General features: G+C 32.3%; 1 pseudogene; it reads right to left on the bottom strand.

Annotated features, from left to right (window-relative positions):
- LOC134681509 (TPR and ankyrin repeat-containing protein 1-like) overlaps positions 1 to 24,077 on the bottom strand; it is a 32,715-nt pseudogene extending 8,638 nt beyond the window's left edge.
- Positions 24,078 to 24,205: the final 128 nt, after the last annotated feature.

Here is a 24,205-nt window from a genome sequence, read left to right as displayed (position 1 = left end):
ATAATGTGGAAGGACCATCCCTATGAGCTATGATTATTCGTTGGTCACGTACGATTCTTGCTGGAGCATATCAAGTTCTATTTGAATTGGCATGCGCAAAAGTAATTAAGCTCTTTTATTTGAATATTGTTATATTTTTGTAATACTTATATTGAGCTATCTTACTTGTCCCATTTTGTCATACGCATACGCCATAAGCTCCTTCTCTCGTGCATTCTGTAAACAAATAGCAGCTTTTTCAGGAAGCTCCACTTCCAGATATTTTTCAGCAGCCAACAAAAACGCCTCCCTCATCAGAGCAGGATTGTCTTTAATTCTCGAAGCTTTCAGTGCCATCTGATGACACATAGCAACATTTGCCATTTTGTCATCCCCTCCCTGTCTATAGCTCTTAGCTGCTACTTCATACAAATTATTCCTCATGAATTCTTGAGCTCGTTTTATCCATTCCTCCGGAGCAGATTCCTCGGCAAACATTCCACTAGTAGATACTAATCAATGATATAGAAAATAAATTTATCTGCCACACCAAATTTTGTCTAGAACAAGAATGTGTCATTAGTACGAGATGCCCAACTCGCACTATCATTTTACATGTTCAATGGAATGTGAAATTGGGGTCGATACTTTAATTTGGCATTAAAATTTAAGAAATATCATATCATATGAAATATGCGTACTAAGTTTCAAGTTGATTGGACTTCAACTTCATCAAAAACTAACTTGACCAAAAACTTTAACCAACACTTTAACCTGAGCTTCACATCATCTTTTTTTTTCAGTGGACCGTGAAATTGGAGTCAATACTTTGATTAAGCATTATAATTAGAAAGATTATATCCTGGGGAACATGTGTACTAAGTTTTAAGTTGATTAGACTTCAACCATATCAAAAACTACTTTGACACAAAACTTTAACCTGAAGCGGTGCGAACGGACGCACGGACGAACGAGAGAACGGATGGACGGACGAACGAATGGACGCACAGACCAGAAAGCATTTATGTCCCTTTACTATCGTAGGTGGGGCATAAAAATAAATGTATACTGGTAATTGTTTTTCGAACAACCTGTTGTTTTTGTTTTGTAACAACACGAGAAGAAAATCCTCTAAATTTTAAATTGTTGTTTCTGTAATGAATTATTTTTTACCTTGACCTTTCCCCCCATCAATATTCTGTTCAATTTCGCATAATAAACAGGAAGCGGTTCAGCCCAACTTATTATGATCACATTATTTACGTTCTTTTTAATAACTAACATTTCTTTTAGACTTTGCAGCTGCCATCCTTATTCCTTTTTTCATCACAATTGTGAGTATAATATCTACGCACTAAAGATTGTTGACTATTTGCCACTAAATTTAAAGCAACAAAAATTCGACAATTTGATGTGGTTTTGACATAATGATATTACTAGAAAGACAATTGCAATAGCCATCATCTATATAATGTGACTTTAAAACAAGGTTATGGAATATCTATGAACCGGGGTTATATCATTTAATGTGCAAAGCGTGCCAAGTTGGAAAACTTAGACCAGAGTATGCATTAGTAACAAAAATAAAGTTATAGGTTGATGCATACATGGACTTCAGATAAAATTTTAGTTTACAGTCTTCACACATTCATTACAAAAGAGATGATCAAAATATATTTCAGAAACAAGCTCCCATTAATTCAGTACTAGGACATATATTAACGGTACACTTTAAGGTTTAAGATATTACAATATTTTCATTTTTAATTATGGACCAATCGTTCAAAAAATAGGTTACATGCCGTATCATTATTGATGGCCCTGACATAATGTCAATCTTTGATTTGTGATCTTTTCTTTTAGTTAGCATCACTACACTTACAATTCTGTGCATCTTCAATACTTCTGACTTTCACCAAATTTTGTGCTTTGAAGTACTCAAACATTGGAGCTCTTTTTTCTTTATCTTCATCAAAGATCCATACATTCACCCTAGCTCTTGTAACTGCTGTGTATAGATGCTTTAATTCAGAGTTCAATAGTTTATGTTGGTTAGGGTCAAAGGTTAATGGTCTGGGTCTGTCTTTCTGTTCCAAAATGTCTACCAAAAAATATGTTGCAGTGTAATATACATGTAATTATATTTCTAATTGGTCTTTTTTTTTTAGAGAAATTACTTGTAGATATTACTAATTTATTAGGTAGCCTCGTCTAAATTTACGAACAATTCGTTCATGTTCAAAGAGTTGAAAACTAGCATAACCCCAGGATATATGGATTTAAAAATGTTTGAATACTATCGTATGAATTGCCTAACATTGTTAGCTAAAAAATATACGTAAATATCCTTCGATTCCCTTAGGTTTTGATTATTACCTAGATTGTCTTTTCCAAATCGATTTACATAATTTGACATTCTTTTTTTGGTAATTCTGTTATTTTTGATGATGAAACATGTGAAATTACATACTAAAGTATTCGATACACATTATAAAAAAATAAAGTAATTCTTAAAAGATCAATTAAGTCATTAGGATAAAAGGATACAATAAGGTATAAATATAAATATTACAAATGATTTTGTTAATTAATTAAATAAAATTACAAGATTTAAACTTCGGTCAACAATTGTCGCCTCAATTTGCAGATCACATGTGTTAAACAGGATGCTCTATATATAGAGCCCAAACCCCTCACCTTACAACATTTGTATTGCTGGTAATGTTTTGTTGATTTCATTTGCTGCTCATCTATTTTAGTTTTCAGTATAATTAGTAAACAAGAATGTGTCTCAAGTACACGGATGCCACATCCGCACTATCATTTTCTATGTTCAGTGGACCGTGAAATGGGATAAAATTTCTAATTTGGCATTTAAATTAGAATGATCATATCATAGGGAATATGTTTACTAAGTTTCAAGTTCATTGGACTTCAACTTCATCAAAATCTACCTCGATCAAAAACTTTAACCCGAACGGACACACAGACCAGAAAACATAGTGGCCACAAATGGGGCATAAAAATTCTATAATAATAAGTAGTTTAAACCGTCCTTTAGGAAGTCGACCGATGGTTTCAGTTGTAAAGCCATTATTATGAAGTTTTAAATAGCATGGATTAAATTCTGTTTTTAGTTTCTACATATATATTATTGTTTTCGGGATAATAAGAGATTTCTGATAGTTGACGGACATTCTCTACCTATAATGGTTTTCAAGGTATATTACCATCTATGCATTTTATTTACTATGATGTTTAGTTTTTTTGTTTTTTGAGATTATGTTAATTAATTGACAGTAAAAAAGATAGCATAATGGTTCTTTGATCTGAAAAAAGAAAAGCAAGCTGTGGTCATGCCAAATGAGTTAAGTTTTGTTGATATTCGATTAGTGGTTTGATAGACACATTTTTTATTTTTTTATCATAATATCCCTTTGATATCTTTCGCCTCTCTTTTACAGAGACAAAGGCCACGCAGTAATGAGAACAGATTCTCTGGTTATTCGGGCAAGCTTAGCTGCTAAAGATGTTAAAAACGTACAATGATGGTAAAACAGATCAATTTTGAAAAAAAGTCTCTAATTGGATGCTTCACCGTGAAGGCGTAGTTCAAGAGAGTTTGTGATGATCAAGGGAAAGTAAATTTTCTTTAAAAAAAAGAGCTAGAAATTAGGGTTGGCATGGGTCATCTGGATGGAGAACAGATATTCACCCGTTATTGGATATCGAACAACTTGAGTCAAATTTGTAATAACATGCATGACAAGTGAACCAAATAGGTGAATATAGCAACAACAATAATTATATCAACATTTATGCAGACAATGACTGACATATTTCCTCAACATTCTCATTCAAGATAAAGTAAGTATTCATTCAGCCAGATAAGGACTATCGACTTTAACCTGATCTTGATACGTCTGTTAAGGTGATTTTTTAATTGCAGCACATGTCGCAATACATAATAGAATGTTCAAACTGTGTAAAAATATGATGTTCATTTAAGATAATTAAATAGTAAAACTGACCTAAGCTTATCTTGACCAAATTTTCTGTGGAAGTTTTATCACTGCTACAAAGTTTCTCCAAGAAATCTGTAATTACTCTCCATTCTTTTTTAGCCTGCAAAAATATCTTCATGTGATTAAATAAAGAACTACCAACATTGCCAAATTATATAACATTTTTTCTTAAAGTTAAGTACTTATAACACATACAGTAATTTAAACAATTTTTCTGTTTTACAAAACAGTACTGTGTGTTGTCTTTTGTGAGTTGATAAGAAGGTTTGTTTAACATATGTAAGTAATTCTGCTTTCTACTCTATTTCAGTTGTCAAATAGAGTGACGAAACAAATAATGATGCGAAAGCAGAACAATCCGGAAAATGAGAGTCACCAACATATTTTAAAATATAGTTGTCATCATTCGCTGCAAAACGTTAATTGTTAGTGGCAATCAAAGCATCTAGCATGTTATGAACAAAATACCCTAGATGTAATTGAACGATTAAATCCCACTGTTAAACATATATTTAAAAAAAAAAAGGTAAAATCACAAAAATATTGAACTCCGAGGAAAATTCAAAACGGAGAGTCCCTAATCAAATGGCAAAATCAAATGATAACACACATCAAATGATTGGACAACAACTGTCATATTTATGACTTTGTACAGGCATTTTCAAACGTAGAAAATGGTGGATTGAACCTGGTTTTAAAGCGCTTTACCTCTCTTATCTTACCTGTGAATCCTTGAAAAAGTTGTAGAGCAAAATATCATCAAACTCCAGACCCTTGGCTTCATATATTGTCAATATCAGACCACACTGAAGTTCTTCTGGAACATTTTCTCTTGCTGTATCATTTACAACCAAGATAGCTTGATGAGCTCCAAACTCGATGTGAGAGGTCTTACGTTTGTTTCCTCTGAGTAACAGCCAGATCACTGAAGCTACAAGACTCTAACAAGACGGGTAGTGGTCCGTTAAAGAGTCCTTGATCTTTGTTCAGTCTGTCGAAGGATTCTGGGAATAATTCAACCAGAATATCAAGGATACTAGAAGCAAGAGAAAGAATTCCTGCATGTGAACGGTAATTGTGTGTGAGCTGGTGTACTTGCTCAGGAATAGCTACACCTGTTGTTTTGCCCATGGCCTAATTGATAAAAATAAAATCATTAAAAATAAAATCATTAACAAACAGAGGAGAACATATCCTACCAATGCAATCAGATGCTATTCGAATTACTGCTTTGTTTTGCATTGTCATGCGTCTTTGAACTCAAATGAAAATAAGAATATGTGTCCAAAGGATATCATGCCACGTTTGCACTATTACATCTCCATATACTCAGTGAACCTTGAAAGTTTGCAAAATCCCTTACTTATTCGAATATATATTGTGAATCATTCACATCATAATGAACATGTGAACTTAGTTTCAAGTTAATGTGACACCAAATTGCACCAGACGCGAGTTATATCTGGAAAAGACTCATCAGTGACGCTCGAATTAAAATAAACTCAAAAGGTCATATAAAGATCGAAGATGAAGAGCATCGAGGACCAACAATTCCAAATCATTTAGCCAGATACAGAGTTTATTCCTATCAATCTGCTGACCAAATATGAAGTCATGCATTTTAGAAGAACATGACAAAAGAATGCCCAAAATACTTGACAAACGATGACAAGATGGATGCAATGAAACTGCACTATTATTTCTTTACTCAACTGACTGAATATTCTTAATTTATCACTGATAAAGATAGATCTTACCTGTAAGGATTTACTGGCATAGAAAAATAGAGATTTGAGATCATTGAATCTAAAAGATATTCCTCTCATGATGCCTTGAGCTGTATCTCCTGTCAGAAACATATCATTGGGATTCTGACACAATCTCAAAAGTAAAGAAAGCTCAGCCTGTGTGAAATCTTGAGTTTCATCAACAAATATCTGATGGATCACCCAGTCCATGTTCTGTTGTTTACATAAACGCTGATACACATCCCGAACAAGGTCTGTCTCATCAAACAAGAACTTTTGTTTCCTCGCGTGTTCATATCGTTTAAATAAAGAGTAAATATGTTCTCTTTCTCCAGAAAAATTTGGTGCTCTTTTTCTTCCAAGGTCAAAGTATTCTCCTTTCTCTAGGTAACCTGTTGGTTTGGATAAAGCTTCATATGATCCTTTTATAAATGACATTATTTCTGTCCACACCAGTGAAGGATGATATTTCTTTCCGATACCTTTATTCATGTGCGGCCATATTGTTTCAGCAAACAATTCATATGTCATTTCTCTTCGAGGAGCAACTTTTTTCTTTTTTTGATGACCTTGGTTTTGATTGTCTTGATTTCCTTCCAATATGTCTTCTATTTCTTCGTCACTGTCACTTTCGCCATCAGATTCTTGGAGAAGTGGAAGAATACTAAGGGGTTCATCTCCATCTGTCCATCCCGGAATATCAACCTTCAAACTTCCATCTTCTGTTCGATCAAAGAAGTAAGACTGGTCCACAGATGCATCTAACATTAACAGTAGCTGTTTAGATGTTATGAACAGAGGAAATTGGTAATCATTCAAATCTTGAAGACGATTCGGCAAATTTTGATGTTCAGCTTCTACGTGTTGTTTAGTTTGGTCACAGCCATGCAACAGTTCTCTGAAGTTTTTTTGGACTTCATTACATAATACAGCATTCTTAGTGATAAAGATTTGATGTAAATGATCATACTTTTGTCCCTCTTCAACCTCTGGTGCATCCTGCTCATCAGTCTTGTTTTCATTTTTTGATGCAGAAGGTTCATCATGACAACTTTCAGGTAACTTTCCTGCATGAGATGCATTTCCTAAATCAACACCACCTAAGTCACTAGCTTCTAAAATTAAGGTAAAAAAAACTACTTACTTAAATATTTACTGTAGTTATGAACATTAAACCATATTGTTATTTTTTTCATAAAAAAAGGATATACAACATGCATGAAAGACGTTTTTTTTGTGTTTTGTTTTGTATTTATAGAGGGAATGAAAAGGGGAAGTTAGGAGATAAAAGTTAGGTATTTCAGATTATTTGCATGTCAGCATCCATGACATCCAAAACAGATTAAAATCATTGTTACAGACATTTTCATTAAAGGCTATTTGTAAACTGTAGCATACCCCATTTAAACTTATCCATAGAAGCACAATATATTTCTAATTGTGAAGCCGAACAATATAAAAGAATGAAGTCAGTTAGTTTCCAGAATTATTCTATCATGTCTAGTTTAAAGTGGCATATTAGCTGTAGAAGAATGTTTCTATATACTTCAAAGAATACTCTAATTCGTTTTCTAAGGCCAAACGGGATGGTCGATGACTCTATAATGCCACGTCAGGCTAAGTATTACACAAGAACAATTTTTTATATAAAAGTGATACGATTGTAAATAATAGGACAACGTTTCCCCATAGATCAAAAATAACTAAAGTAAACACCTATTGAACATCACACACCATTCAAATTTTTTTTTCAAGAACTGATATTGACCAACTTGGAAATATGAAAATATAACCGTGACAAGGGCGATATTTGACCATATGATTATGCTCATGCAACACTAATTTATGCCTGTTCTCCCTTTCATATAATTACAACACCTTTTCTATGTCAATGCATTGTGAATTAAAGTATCTCTGACTGGAATACCTCACCTTCCCTCATCCATTGTGGTTTCTATATATAATGCAACATGGATTGATGTGTCTTCCCAACCACCAGAAACCTAAATTATCATCTCCCTTTCTATTGAGATATATAAATTGACAAACTGTATCGTTTTTATTTAGTTGCAAAATTCCTGACTTTATATAATCACTTTTAATAAGACAAAACAAGCCAATTAGAAACTTAGCTGGGTAAATGAATAGAACTATAGGTTTATTACAGTTGTTTTATGGAATCACATGAAAACATTTGACTTTCTTCAACATTTCTTGTTACACAACTCATTTCAATCATGCTTACATTGAAAATAATGAATAGCTTAAAATACTGCATTACATGTACTGGTATGACAATAAGCGATGGTCATACATTTGGTTTAATATGAAGCATTATCTTTACACTGACATAATTTTTACAAGTTATTTTTTTTAATGACTGTTATTCAAAATGTTTCAAGATCACACAAATGGTGAGTACCAATTAATGTCACAAAAGTGATAGAAAAGGTCACATCTAATTAAAAATTATTCATTTGACATTACTACATCTAAGTTCGTACCTTCAGTGTTCATCTCCCCTTCTTGCATTTTCTCCTCTTGTTTATAGATCATGACTCTAGGTAGCAATGGAGCATCTGCTTCAACAGCTTTAGTCCAATATTGCAAAAACCTACTCCACAGCCTATAGAGACAACATGTTGTCTTGCCTGTACCACTTCGCCCAATTAAAAGGATTGGCGCATTCGATGGGATGTTAATGATATCGTGTTCTAAGCCTGTTACACAAAATGGGAAGTCTACCTTTATTTCTATGTTCTGTAAAATGTGTGACACAAGATGTGGAGAAAAAGAATAGAACTTTAGAATGTGATATTCTGTCTCGTTGGCACTTGCTGGAGGGAAGAAAGGCTTTATTTCCTCCAAAACACTTCTTTCAATGTCTGTTTCAGCATAAATCCTAGGGATCTTTTTCAATTCATTCCCTGACTTCTCATGTTTAATGCCCTTAATCTTTTTTTGTATTATACAATCCTCACCTCTCTCATGAGATTTTACAATTCTTTGAACGGAACTATATATTTTATCATGATCAAAAACTATATCCCAAACTCTTATGACTTCTGAGTAAATTTTTCCACCTTTAACTGGACGATCTGACAACTGTTCTTCATTGCATTCCAGAATTTTTTCTGCTGACTCACTCAATCTTGGAGAAAATGCTATAGCTTGTTCCCATATGATTCTACTTGCCTTTGTGATCTTTGCTTCAAATAACATTAATGTATCAGGCACATGATGGAGTTTTTTACTCAGAACTGGAGTCCAATCTCCTGCTGCCAGGTGCTGAATCTTACAGACAATCCTTTGTTTTATTTCAGGGAGAACATGTTTGCTACTCAGGGCTTTCCATACATCAGCAGTACACACAACTTCCCATGCTAAATTTTCAAACACTTGTGGATCAAACTGTTAATAAAAAATCATTAAATTATAAAGAATAGATGCAGTTAAATTATACAAAAGATATATGTTTTTAGTCTTAAATTTAATTAAGAAACATTCATGAAACATGTATTGATTTGAATGAAAATAGAACATATGGAATGTGTAACCATCTACTTCTAAATAGATTGTGACTCATTAATCTGTTAAAAGTTTTAAAAGCAAAGGTAAACTAAAAATATTCATCTTGAAAAAATGAATAAAACATACAAATACGGTTCGCTTAAAGCTTATAAACCCATTTGAATAATAAGTCCATAGACCTACAATATCTTTCCTTTATTTGTTGTAACTTTAACACTCAAAAAGTACGAATTTTAATATCGAACCAATGACTTGACCATACACAGTTTCCCCTTTTAGATGAAATGATATTGACACGCAGATGTAAACCTGAACCAAAGCAGATGAATATATATTCCAAAGGGGTACTAGTTATGAAATATATAAAACAAAATCTAAGATATATATTTGTTTTGATCAATCATTAATGAAAGTGAAATAGTGAAATAATTTTTAGATTTTAGCAGCCAGAATTGTTCAGTTTCGTCAATTTAAGCTCAGAAGTATTGACGAGGAACAATTCACATGCAATTGAATAATTCGACCTCATTGAATTCGTATTCATTTGAACTTCACTTTCACCACTTAGATAGAAATGAACAACGCATTGTCCGGGTAAAGTTATTTAAAATAAAATTATGTCAATATTGAAAGTGAAACAAGGGTAAATCATGTGATTGAATGATTCGATCCACAGAAAATCATTCTTATACAAGTAAAGTGATGATACACATATATTCTTAATCTATAATATAAGATAAGACAGACATAACAAGCAATCTCAAATGACGATTTGTTTAATCTATTTATGTCTATATTTATGTTTATATCGCTTATAAGGTATTCGGAGGAGGTCGGAGGCCAACGCGATATTTAAGAAGATTGCGTCTAGACTAAGATACAAACGAATCGAAGCTACACATTTACGAGGACATGACGTGTAAACTGTTTATAAAAGACTTTCAATAGATTTGATAAATGTTTTACATTATTAAAAATAAAATATGAGAATTTGAGTCAAATCGATGAACATGAATTTGACAGCTAGTGGCCCGTTAAAGGTCTCGAAATGCTGTAAATTTATAACAATACAATTTCTTAAAGTCTTGTTACTATCATTATATGGACGCAACTAAATCAGCTGTATTTAAAAATTTCATGAATCACATAGAACAAATAAAGGAAAAGAATTATGACAAAAGAAAGCTTCTCAGCTGTTTTATATTGATTTTTTTTTTAAATGAAAAAGAATTCTCAAACTTAAGCAAACTCACTACTGTGATACTACTATATAAGTCAAATGCACATGTTCATACGTACTCATGTAATAATTCTGACAAAATTTTTTGAACATTTCATGCATAATTCTGAGCAACATAATAACTTGAAAAAATTTAAGTGGACAGCAGGTTACTTATGCTATAATGGATTAACTCTTGAACAAAATTCACATAGAAATATTAATTACAAGATCCCAATTGACATACCAAATATTGTCGATTTATTTTAATAAAAAAAATGTGTGGTACAAGTAAACTGCCAATGTGACCCATTAGCCTTTGTTGTAATCTGGTTTTGGTCGGGTTGTTGTCTCTTTGACATATTCCCCATTTTCATTCTATATTTTATCCTATTCAAACGATATTCTATGCTCGTGTATTGTATCTTAATTGCATTGAAAGATTTTATTCTATAGAACTACATGTTAATGAAATGTAGTCAAGATTACAATAAAAAAAAAAAAAGTAGTTTAAATGTATATACCAAGCCGTAAGGAATAATAATCCTGGAATAACAAAATTAATAGGAAAAAGTGTTTAAAGATTATGATATTTAACAGAAAAAATGACAACAATGGAAGACATCTACAGAAGACATCAACGGACTTCATGTTCATGGCAAGTGACAAGAACAGCATCGTAACATAAGAAAGTTAGCTTAAACTGTGAAATAAACTATATATTCGGAACTTTTCACAAAAACACAGACAAGTTGACAAAAGAAACAACCTTCCCTCTGAAAGTACTTGTGCCTTGTATATTCTTTATTTTGGAACTGCACAATGCCTTGCTTTTCTCATACTGCTCATGTACACTTAGGGACGACATTAAAAAATCAATGTAGGATAAAAAACTTAATTCATATATTTTTTTCATTGACATACTTCAAGTCTTAGGTAAAAAAATTGTCAATTTCATTGCAAAAAAAAAAACAAAAAAAACCACAATACACAAACAAATATTCAACAAATCACAACACGGAAATCAAAAGACTGAGCAAATCGAAACTAACCAGAAATCAGGGGTAATCTCAAGTTCATTCGGGTGTTGGTCTATATTAAGGACTATACATTGATCTTAATTTTTTTTTTATACCCTGGTAATTCGGGGATAAAAGTTAGCGCGTCTTTTTGACAAATACCTCATCTTCTATTTTAAATAATAAATAGACCATGTTTTCATTGAATTAATTTTAATCGGTACGCATCCAACAGGTTGGTGTGAAAACTTCATAACCAGTGTGAGAAAATCTAGACATTGTTTAAAACAAACAACATAGAATGAATCGGGAACAGGACCATAAAAGAAAAAATAAATAGCAATGTCAGCATTAGTTTCTTGTTATTTCATCAGTTTTCAATTGTGAACTTTCCATTTCTAAGTAGTCTGAGTAGCAACATTCCAGCAGCACCTGCATACGGGGTATATATCACCCAATTTATACGACATTCCCGTGCTTGTATTACCTATCATGTTTTTTTCTTGATAGAGGGTTGCTACTCACAAAGAAGCTTTCAAACCAAGAGTTCCAAATGTTGATTTTGAAATCATCCCTTCGTAAATTTACGGACGCCATCGCGAGTTGGTTGACCGTTATGTAATAATCGTTTCACAAATGATATCGGACATGTTTTTTACGTCGTTACTACAATCCCCTTCCCTTTCATGAATGTGACCTACCGAATTAGACTATTTACAGGATTTGTTATAACATAAGCAACACGACGGGTGCCACGTGTGAAGCAGGATCCCTTCCGGAGCACCTGAGATCATCACTAGTTTTTGGTGGGATTTGTGTTGCTTATTTTTTAGTTTCCTATGTTGTGTCATATGTTCTTTTGTTTGTCTGTTTGTCTTCTTTCATTTTTAACTAGGCGTTGTCGGTTTTTTTTTCGATTTATGAGTTTGACTGACCCTGTGGTATCTTTCGTTCCTCTTCCAGTAATATGTACATTAACGTATTATCAATTCGTATCAAATGGTTGTACAAATGATGTTTTAAAGAACCTTGAATTGCTCTTCATCGCTGTCTTCTTCGTCATCAAATATGTCTTCCTCTTGTTGTAATAGTACTGGTTCCCCTGTTGCAAGATAGGGTCCAGGATCAGGTACCATTTCAATCTTGAAAATATATTAAATCAGAAAAAGTTATACATGGAATGTCTGAACTGTATAGACAACTTAACAGAAACACACACATTGACAAGATATACACATGCACAAACACAAAAAAGAACACCATAAACACAACTTTATTCTAGAAGCGTCAAACTGAACTTATGTCGCATGATTTATTGAAAAATTATGATTGGAACCTACATGAACACTTTTTCTATAAATGAAAACCAATGTATAGTATCTCCATATAATGATAATTATATTAACGGTACACATTTTCTTGCACCAGATGCGCATTTCGACAATACATGTCTCTTCAGTGATGCTCGTGGCCAAAATATTTGAAAACCAAAGCTTATATAAAAGATGAAAAGCTGTAACCCAAAAGGTCCAAAAAGTATAGCCAAATCCGTGAACGGAATCAGAGCTTTGCGTGAGGGAGATACATTCCTTTAATTATAATAATTTATAATAATTTCTAATATTTTGTAACAGCAAATTTTAATTACACAAAAAATCCGTATTTTCATGCCAGTACCGAAGTACTGGCTACTGATAAAATGTTATCTTACCTTAATCACAGAGAAGGGATAGCAAGCAATTTTCAATAAGAGCTTAATTAACGTCTAAACAATTTTTGACTAAAAATGAATGTTACTTTATTCATTACAAATATAAGTACTTAGAAAGCCACATCTTTTTAATTCATTTTATATCATTGATTATTTTGACAATAGATAAACATGCTATATAAAAGCAACAGTAGTATACCGCTGTTTGAAATTCATCAATCGATTGGGGGAAAAAAAATCCGGGTTACATACTCAAACTATACAAGATATGCAGACGCTCCTTGAATACAGAAAATAGAAGTGGGTACTTCACAATTGAGTAGCTAAAACTATCCCTTTTGTCGAAAAAGTTTTCTTCTTAGCCGATTTACAGTGTCAATTTTAGATGTCAATCAAAATATGAAGCGATCTAACTTTATCAGTAGTATCATTCATGGTGTTTGTCTTTTTTGACGTTAATGTTTTTTATTTGTAATATTTGTTTTTCCTCGAATATTTTTTTGGACTGCCCCTTTGGTATTTTCCCCTTTCTTTTATTGTTGCTTCATATCTGTTTATTTGAGTAAATCTATACGATTCCTCATGTGCAATACCTGTGTACTTGATTTAATAGGAGAGCTGTGGTGTAAAAGAGTAGACTAATGCCGCTTCAAGGCAGCACTCACACCTGCAAAGTAAAAAGTGATTAATTAAGTTGCAATAACTTGTTTCCCAATCCACTATAAAAACATATGTTTAAACTAGTAGAACACATGTTTCTATCTCTCCTTTCTAATCAATAAGCCTTTAATATACCTTAGATTTAACTTTCTCTTTCTTAGACTTCTTACTCAAATTGTCAACATCATCACTTCTGCTTGAGTATTTACTGTAACCCGCATCCTTTAGATTATTTAGCAACTCCTCTATTCTTTTCCTAACAACTTGTTTTCCTAAAGGTTGTTTTACCGCAGGTTTTCCAACAACTGAATGATTGGTGTCTCTTCTATCATATAGAAGTACATCTTCTCCTTCGAGTTTAGTGTTCATGGATTCTTCCGTTTGTGATTGCTTAGCCCTATTCATTTTTCCAGATTTTTTGGACACATTTTTTGTTGGTTTATCATCATTTGCTAGTCTAAAGAATTGTAGTCTTCGATCATTCTTTGTATTCAAATAATAAACTGGCAGTTTATCATCATTATTCTTTACATTTGATGACATTTTCTTGTCACAAAGAAGTTCGGTTGCTTTTTGAACAATTGAATTATACTTCATTTTGGCAACCAAATGAAACAGACTGTCTCCATTTATGTCTTGTTGTGCAGGATCTAACATGTTGTATTTTTCTTGGTCTTTTTCGAACATTTCTAAAAACAAGTTGAAAACAGAAAAGTTCCCTGTAATATAAAACATATGTTTTTAGCCATAATTGCAGTGGTATGTTATTTATTTTTAAGTTACAATACTAGTATTCATACAAGTAAGTATTATATACTATAAAAGGGAAAAAAGATACTGGAGGGACGTTCAAACTCATAGATCGAAAATGTCAAATCTATAGCTAAATCAGAAAAATACAATCATCTTAATTACCTCTATTCTTTTTTACTGCTATATATAATCAAGCATGTGGGTGTGTCCCCTTAATTGACAGACATCCATCACCTCCCTGACTTCTTTTCCTTTTTATTGCTTAAAATATTCCAATAGAGATAGGCGTGTCTCCTTGATCCACCACCTTACTTACCTTTATATCTTGCTATTGATATAGACAATGAAGCATGGTGAGTCTCCAGGATTGATTGCTACCTATAGCTTACTTCACTTTACTCCTTTCTATTGCGAAAGGTCATGCAGCGTGATTGACAACTAAAATAATTTACTTGCCTCTATCCCTTTCTATTGCTATAGATAACGCAGCGTGGATGGGTGTGTCTCCCTGGTTGACAGAGAGATGTGATGGACAGGCTCCATGTATAAACAATGTCTCCAGTACCTTGAATTGATTCTCCTGAACAGCTGCTTGTATACATAATTTGCCCTCTGAAATATACTAGTGATTTAAATTGGGCAGGTACAGCATTTTTAACCCAAAATTACGCTTGATGATTAAGCTTTAAGTGTAATCCTATATATTTTAATAAAATCTATACATAGAAAATTACATGCAGGCTTTTGGGCATATCGTATATTAATATAATTCGCTACAACTTACAAGGATATTGTTTGTTTGCTATAACATTCACAATCAGACCTGTTTCATTTTCCATCACTATCATATGTTGGTTTAGGACTCTTTTTGTCTTATTATTTTATAATGATAAGGTATAGCAATAACCGTAATGATAATAAAAAAAAAACACAATAATTTGAAAAAGTAACTCATGTCATGTTTGAAGTGAAATATTTTTAAGGATCAATCCTCACATTATACATAAAAATATGTCCTTTATTTTCATGCAAAAAGAAGTAAAGGATACAGACATTACCTTGTACAATATAATAGACGTTAGTTGAACAAGAAGACAATATAACATTGGAACATAAGTCATAGGTACATGTACATTAAATGACTTTTTGAGATTTTTCAACAACAACAAAATTAACCGGAATATATGAAAATGAAACGACAATGCCATTTAAAATAAAAGAAAACAACGCGCAAAGACAACTTAAGTTAATAAAAATGTCAATCGCAAAAATGTAGGCAACTCAAACCCCAACAAAACAGAAGTGATGTCATGTGCTCTGGAAGGTTAATCGACCATGTTTCACATGTGACATCCTTCGTGTCGCTCATGCAAGTATACATATAGTGAAAAGTATAACTTGACAGGTTATTCTAGAAAGAGGATGCGTTGTGGTTTTGACAATTGGAACATTTATGTCGTCATCTGCATAATATTCCAAAACTTTTAACCAACTAGTGATGGCGTCCGTAAACTTTTCGTAAAGATGAATTCGTTTTCACCACAAAACATTTTACAACTGTTGATCATATCATTTACATGGGTTGTGTTTACCTTTCATGACGATCCTAAAAGTTAAATCAAATGTTCTTTTTGTTTTTACGTTACAAAAACAGTTAAATGTAACATCTCTAATATTGGTGCGTTCATTTTCGTATCTTATATAGTCAGAACTTATACTGAATTGTTAAACGTTTCCTATAATCTTATCGTTTCGTACCATGATTTACATTATTGAATGTCAATACGAATAGCCTCTGTCTATGAGGGGATTTGTGAAGAATATATACAAGCAATTTATTGTATTTAGTGACCAATAATATAAAAACTTAACCCTTGATTTCTCTTGAATTTTAACATACCATTCTCGATTTCTGCACCACCTTTAAGCATTGACATGATAATGTTGATAAGAAGTTGATGAGAACCCTTCATTGATGAGTGCATGATTACACTTGAAAGATTGATACCCTTGGCATATTCTGGCAACTCCATTTTACCACGGCATTTTCTATACTCATCTACCACTACAACTAACTGTGTCCATTTTTCTCCTTTGATCAACCCATTTACAATTTGAAGGTATTGTTTATATGTAATTTTTAAAAGAGGCTTCGGAATTTCTGAAATTCAAGTCATTTGCATACTATTAAGTCTACCAAGGCAAAGTATAAGTATAAGTGACTTGTCACTTGTTTTCCAATCCATTGTATTGTATTAATGTTCGCATTTATTTATCTGTTTCTGAATAAATAATGTTTACACTACACTACCAAGGCAAAGCCTGAACAAGGTCCTGTTTTCTTTAATGCTAGTTTCGCAAATTTTCAGTTGTCATTATGAATATAATTATTCAGTGGTCCTCTTTATTACATCCTCTTTTTCTAAGCACTTGAATGTCACAATACCGTTAACAATGTCTTTTTTCTGCAGTCAGCCATAACTCTCTTGCAAGAGTTGAGATCATTTAGAGAATTTGTTCTATTTGTTGATAGAGAGTAATGATTGATTGTATTAGATTTTCTTAACTTCTTCTTTTTTTCAATTTACCTTCGAGTGTGATGTTTTTGTAATTTTGTCTATAGTTTTTGCTCATGAACTTTGTCAATAGAGTATCTGTATGCCAGTGTCTTTCCTTTAGTTGAATAAGTTATTTGTTATAAAGGGATTGAGATTATAACACAATGTTGACTACTTTGACTCAGTTTTTGAAATTTGAACCTGTTGTGTCTGTTTGCTTTGCTTACACATTGTTGTTAACATAATTGATTTATATATGACTATCATACAAGTGGTTCAGCTTACTTCAAATTCAAACTAGGTTTAACCAATCAATTTATACACAATGAAATGTATTTACCAAGTAAGGACTATGACAGTTATTTTTCATTCGTTTTAGTATTTGAGCATTTGATTTTGTAATTTGATGACGGACTTTCTGTTTTTAATTTTTTTGGTCAATAAGTCCGGTATTGTTGTTGTTATATTTTTTGTTAAAAAAATACCTGGATTGAGAGTTTTTGCGATAGATTCAGTAATCATTGTCAACATCTCGTCAACAACTTTTTGATGTTTTGTCTTATCATGACCCCTTTTCTGAATAACTTTAGCCATACTGATGTATGTTTTTGCAGGTCTGTTATCTATAGTCTTTTTACTCATCTCCAATTCATCTTCACAGTTTCTGCATGTATCATGTTGAGGTATAAATAATGGCATCTTTGGCAGCCATGATACATCTACTGTATTCTTGTTTTGCTGATGTTTGTGTGTGTTTGGTAATCTCTTGTCTGAAGTATTTATAGAATCTACATAAATCAGTATACAAAGGTAAAATAAAATATATCACACGACAAAAATTCACATATGACTTACAAAAAAAAGTGTTAGAAATAAAAGTTAGATTGATTTATGATACTTTAAGCCGTATTGACATTACCACAATGAACTAAAATAAAATAAAAATACAAGACAAATAAATGCCAGTGGCTCCGAACTTGGGACAGGCAAAAAATGATGCATCTCAACTATGCAAGTGCCCTCTGCTGGTGTCCTTTAAACAATGCTCAATCATGAAGTATCCTATGTTTATGTAATGGAGACGTTTATTTACCTTGGTCATTATTTACTGTCTGTAATAGTGTATAGCCCTGATCTGTAGGTTTTAAGTACTCAATGGGTAGTTTTCCTGACATATCTTTATGACTAAATTTACAGCCATGGTTTATCAAAAGTCTTAAGATTGCTTCTCCAAAAGTACCATTTGTTTCTCCTGTCTTGATAACCACATGGATTGCAGTGTCTCCATTTGAATTGATCATGTCTTTCTTTGCTGAAGTGTCTATGTATGTTCCCAAAAGGAATTTTAGGAACATAATGCTACCTAAAAATCAATATAGTACTGTAATTATACAATAGACAAACTTGTTAAACCACTGGATGCGTAATTATTCAAGCCTACAAAAATATGTAAATGGAAATCAATCACTGCACCTGTTCATATGGTTGAATTCATTTCTGTGGAGGTTCTTTTTTATATACTATAGTACCCTGTTTTAAAAGGTTTTTTTATTTGTCATTTGAAGTAACACAAATGCAGACTCAATGGAAGTGGTATCTTTCCCTTTTAAATCCATAGTTAGATGAAACCTCATAATTCACAACAATGGTACAGCGCAAACAATACCTTTATCGCAATAGACTGAGGTCTTGTGTTAATACTGCACCTGTTCTTAAACAAACTTGATTGAAGTATTTGTAGTGTGCTATTATAAAGTATTGTATATGTAATGAAGAATAATCTGTATGACTGTGACAATGATTGACATCTATAGATTGATATAACTACCTGTTTCTAAAGCATCCTGGACACCAATATGTATAGCAGCTTGTCCTACACCAAGTTCCATTTGTTCATATGAGGCCCCATTTCTTAGTAAGGCAATAGCTAATTGTATTCCCCAACTTTTCTTCTGTGATACTGATATTTGTTTAAGGAGGTTTCCAACGTGGACAAATGAGAAGTTAAGGTCAGAGAAACAGCCTGCTAAGTCCATATTATTACCTGGATAAACACCTGTCACTAAATAACTTATATTTTCCCATGATTTGTTCAAAATCAGTCGCTGAATTATCCTCGCCTTTGTTGCATCATCCCTTGGAATTTGTAGATTTCGATTTAGGGTGTTTCCTGTAAAAAGTTTGTTAAATCGATATAATTTTGCCTGTATATATTTTTCAGTTGATAACAAATATCATACTATCCCTGTATTGCCTACTTTTCAACTACTTTTTTGCTATATGTATTACATTATTTTGCCATACTGACATCTATTTTCAACCTTTATTTAAGCTATTTGCATTGCCTGTCTACTAAACTAGAAATAATCTGGTGTCAGTAAAGCTGTAACGAAGGTTATAACATCAGGTTAAACCCACCATTTTCTACATCGTGAATTGCCTTTACCAAGACAGGAATATGACCGTTGTTTTCCACTCGTTTAATATGTTTGAGCTTTTAATTTTGCCATTTGATAAGGAATTTTTCGCTTTGAATTTTGAAAAACCCAAATTAAAATCAATGCGCGATATGAACTATACGTTTTTCAAACCAATTTGACTTTTGGTAAAAACAAAAAAGATCGAAAGTCAAAGATGTGTGAACAATTACAAGTGTTTCTTTTGCTTTGAAAGGTATACTGCAAAAAGTAAAATCACAAAATACTGCATTATGATGCAGTGCAAATAGATATAGGAAAATGTGGTATGAGTGCCAATGAGACAACTCTCCATCCAAATCACAATTTATGAAAGTAAATCATTATGGGTCAAGGTACGGTATATATTGATAGTTTTAAAAAAGCAACTTGTTTTTTGGTAGGGTACTTACTTTTGTTTTGACAGAGAAGTGTTGACATCTCAACAAACAAAATGACCAGTTCTTCCCTAGGGGCAGAGTAGCTTATACATGCTGCTAATCCATCGTTTAATATATCCACTGCTCTTTCAATCTGTCCCGTTTCTTTCAAGACATTGCTACCTCTCCAGTAACCCTTAAACACAATAAAATGAAGGGAGTCGTAAAATATATTGGTTAATATAATTGGTAAATTATTGACTTAGCATAAATTGTTTTTTTTAAAATAAAAACCAGCAACTAGCCCGATTAAAACTGGTAAATATATAAAAAAAAAAAAAGAAGATGTGGTATGATTGCCAATGAGACAACTATCCACAAAAAACCAAAATGACACAACCATTAACAATTATATGTCACCGTACGGCCTTCAACAATGAGAAAAGCCCATACCGCATATAGTCAGCTATAAAAGGCCCCGATAAGACAATGTAAAACAATTCAAGCGAGAAAACTAACGGCCTTATTTATGTAAAAAAATGAACGAAAAACAAATATGTAACACATAAACAAACGACAACCACTTAATTACAGGCTCCTGACTTGGGACAGGCACATACATGAATAATGTGGCGGGGTTAAACATGTTAGCGGGATCCCAACCCTCCTCTAACCTGGGACAGTGGTATAACAGTACAACATAAGAAACGAATGTCTTGCACAATGCTACAAATCAACACTTTTAATTTCCCGACATACTATTGTGCATATATATAATTACGTTAAATGTATGCTTCATTATAATACGTGATTCTGATTGGCTACTCTGCAATATCGCGTTATTCCTTAAGCAACTTCATTAAACAATAAATTTTATCACTCATGATGACACGAGGTCCCAAAATAAAGTGCACAGGTAAATTAAAATAAAAAAAAACCTTGATAATAAAAACCTTGTTTTCATGATTCTAACGAAAAATGTAATTATTAGTATTGAATGCTTCTTTTTGTAACTTCATAGTGTTGTGAAAGCGTTGACCGTGCGCATATTTTTAGAATGAAGCACTTCCGCGCTTCAAACAAAATATACTTCGGTCAACGCTTTTACACCTAAATGAAGTTCATTCAATTCTTAAATAAAGAGACTAAGAGATCAATCAACCTTATGTAAGAAGCTTTGAAAATGCAATGCTTTAGAAACTTAACAAGGTAAATAGGTTTGATGGGAAGATCAGAGCTTGACATACTGTATAAACAGGTGTTATTGTTAAAGACAATATGTAAGGGCTAGATTTCTTTTCAGTGTAATGTTGTTGGATATATGACTTATTCGTGTAAATAAAGGTACTATATCGTGGCAAAAGTCATACATCGTTTGGGAGAGAAAATCCGAGTTACAAACGAAAACAGAGGGAAACACGTCCGTTATTAGAAGAAAGCAAAGAAACAACAGGAACACTGATTTGTAACAAACACAAACGACAACATACATAGAAACGAACTATTTTATAACATCTGCCATATTCTGGACTTGATGCAGTACATTTAAAGAATCAAAACAATAAGTTAAAAAAAACACAATCGTGAATCTGAGTAGAATAAATATATACATACAGTTATTGGTTGTTTTACATTGACCTACAATGGTTTACTTTTTTATTATTTTTCTTTGGATGGAGATGTCTCATTGGCACTTACACCACATATTCCTATATCTTTTGTCAGTAGTGTAGAATGAAATTAGTTTGCTCAAAGTGTTTGACTTCGACATTGACAAACTTTTATTTGCATGTATACATCAACAAACCGATGTATAATACATGTAATATAATATATTTCAATGTTTATGCAAATAATACCTTTATCCAATAAGGGAAATCGCGTATACTGAAATTAGCATCACTCATAGCCTCATCATATCTCTTCAATTTCAGACGAACCATGGACCTGTTACATAATATTTTAGGTATTTCTTCTGTGGTATTACTATATGGTATTTTACAAGCAAATTCTAACGCCTGATTGTAATTTCTCAGTGCTCCTGTGTAATCTTGTTGTTGTAATCTAGCTTCTGCTTCTAATTTGAATTGTTTCACTATTTCACCTTTTATAAATGAAAAAGACGAAACAATTTATGATATTTCGATGCTGAAAATTCATATTTAAAAGTGTTATATATATAAATTTTGTTGAGATAACATCTTCATGCCTTATATATCATGTACTGTAGTACGCCGCTAAATTAAAACTGACGAGGAAAGGTAACAAATGGCCAGCGAAAGCTCTATTATTTGTAGAACCCAGGTGGTCGTGTGGTCTAACGGGACGGCTGCAGTGCAGGCGATTTGGTGTCATGATATCACAGCAGCATGGGTTCGAATCACGGTGAGGGAAGAACCAAAAATTTGCGAAAGCAAATTTACAGATCTAACATTGTTGTGTTGATGTTTAGACGAGTTGTATATACCTTATGTACACAGCTATGTATCACCATCATTGATGGCGATCCGATGGATACATCTGTTGTAGAGTTGTCACCGACTCAGACGTACTTATAAATATTGTTGAGTATATTTTATAAATTTGTTTCCATAAGTTTGTCTAACAAAACTTATTAGCATATTCTCCAAGTCTCATTTTCCCGATTAGTAATAAGAATATTTCATACATTTTTAATAATCCTTAATAATTGATGAATCGGCTTTTTTTTTTTTTATGTGAGTTTTTTTTAAAACAATGTACCAAATACAAACGTGTGTGCTGTTGAAGGATCCGTTAGCATGGAAATTAGGCAAAATTGATTTTCGGGTGCTTACATTTGTTTATAAAAATCGACTTCTCCGTCGAATATGTGAATGTTTATTTACACTTTATCCCAGTTATGTAATAAATTTGGTAAATCTAACTTTTTCTGTAGTAATGCATATTTTATTCGCAGATATAAACATAAAAGCTTCTCTTACTTGAATTCAAATTTAAAAGGCTTTTTCTCCTTTCCTATATTTTCCAATCAAACAAACTTTAAGGATACTCAAGTCCTGTGGTCATCGGGTCAGACACACACATGCACAGACGGACGGACCAATGGATAAAGTTATTATTTGGACCTATGATGTGTCCAAAATTGTCATTTATGATTTAAAGGCAATATAAATTTCGATTTTTGATAATAAATTTTGAAACATTCATAGAACTCAAACAGATGATATGAGTTTTCAACATACAGACTTTGGTCATAAGATTTTCACCTTTCCAAATTTCCAAAAGTGTCATTTATGATTTAAAGGCAATATAAATTTCGATTTTTGATAATAAATTTTCAAACATTCATAGAACTCAAACAGATGATATGAGTTTTCAACATACAGACTTTGGTCAAAAGTTTTTCACCTATCAAAATTTCGCTAATATTTCGTATAAAACATTTTTTTTGTTGAACATTGTGAAAAGTACGTTGTCTTTATACAGTAATTTCTTTAACAAATATAAATTATAAATATATTTCATATATAATGCCAAAAACATGCAGCCATCTTCTAAAGTAAAATAAATCTTTCGAATTCAATCTGTACATGAAATATATGTAGTAAAATTTTAATTAAAAATTGTATGTGTTAAATTTGAAATAATAGAGGAATGTCTAATAAGTGAAACACTTTTGACTTAAAACTGTAGAAATCAAGGATATGTGTATACTGATTTATTATTGAAACCGGAAATCAATTTGCAAAAGCTTTTTATAATATCAAAATTAAATCAATTTTGATTCATTACTAGCACGCAAATATGATTTTTTTTAATTTGTGTTTTTGCTGTGTTTTTAATATTTTTTGGGGAGGGGGGTCTGAACAACACATTTGTGTGAATAACCGTATATTTATACTGTCAAAACAAGCCTCCATAAATTTTTTTTTTATTTATAGATGATTCAATAATTACCGTAATCAACATCTGGCAAAACAGGGACAGGAACTTCATAATATGCCATTACTTTAATGTCTTTCTTGTTTAAAACCAATCAATCCAATACATCTTGATATACCGAAACGAAAGAACAAAACATGAAATATTATTATTAAAGTGTTTGAAATATTTGAGCTGGTGGATTTTGCTTGTGATTAATTTTGTTTGATTTCTTTTATTTTGTGGGGTGAGTTGAAAATGTT

The sequence above is a fragment of the Mytilus trossulus genome, chromosome 1 (genome assembly GCF_036588685.1).
Source record: "Mytilus trossulus isolate FHL-02 chromosome 1, PNRI_Mtr1.1.1.hap1, whole genome shotgun sequence".
Classification (NCBI taxonomy): Eukaryota; Metazoa; Mollusca; class Bivalvia; order Mytilida; family Mytilidae; genus Mytilus; species Mytilus trossulus.
The sequence above is the reverse complement of the archived record's forward strand: the minus strand, read 5'-3'. Positions and strand labels throughout refer to the sequence as shown.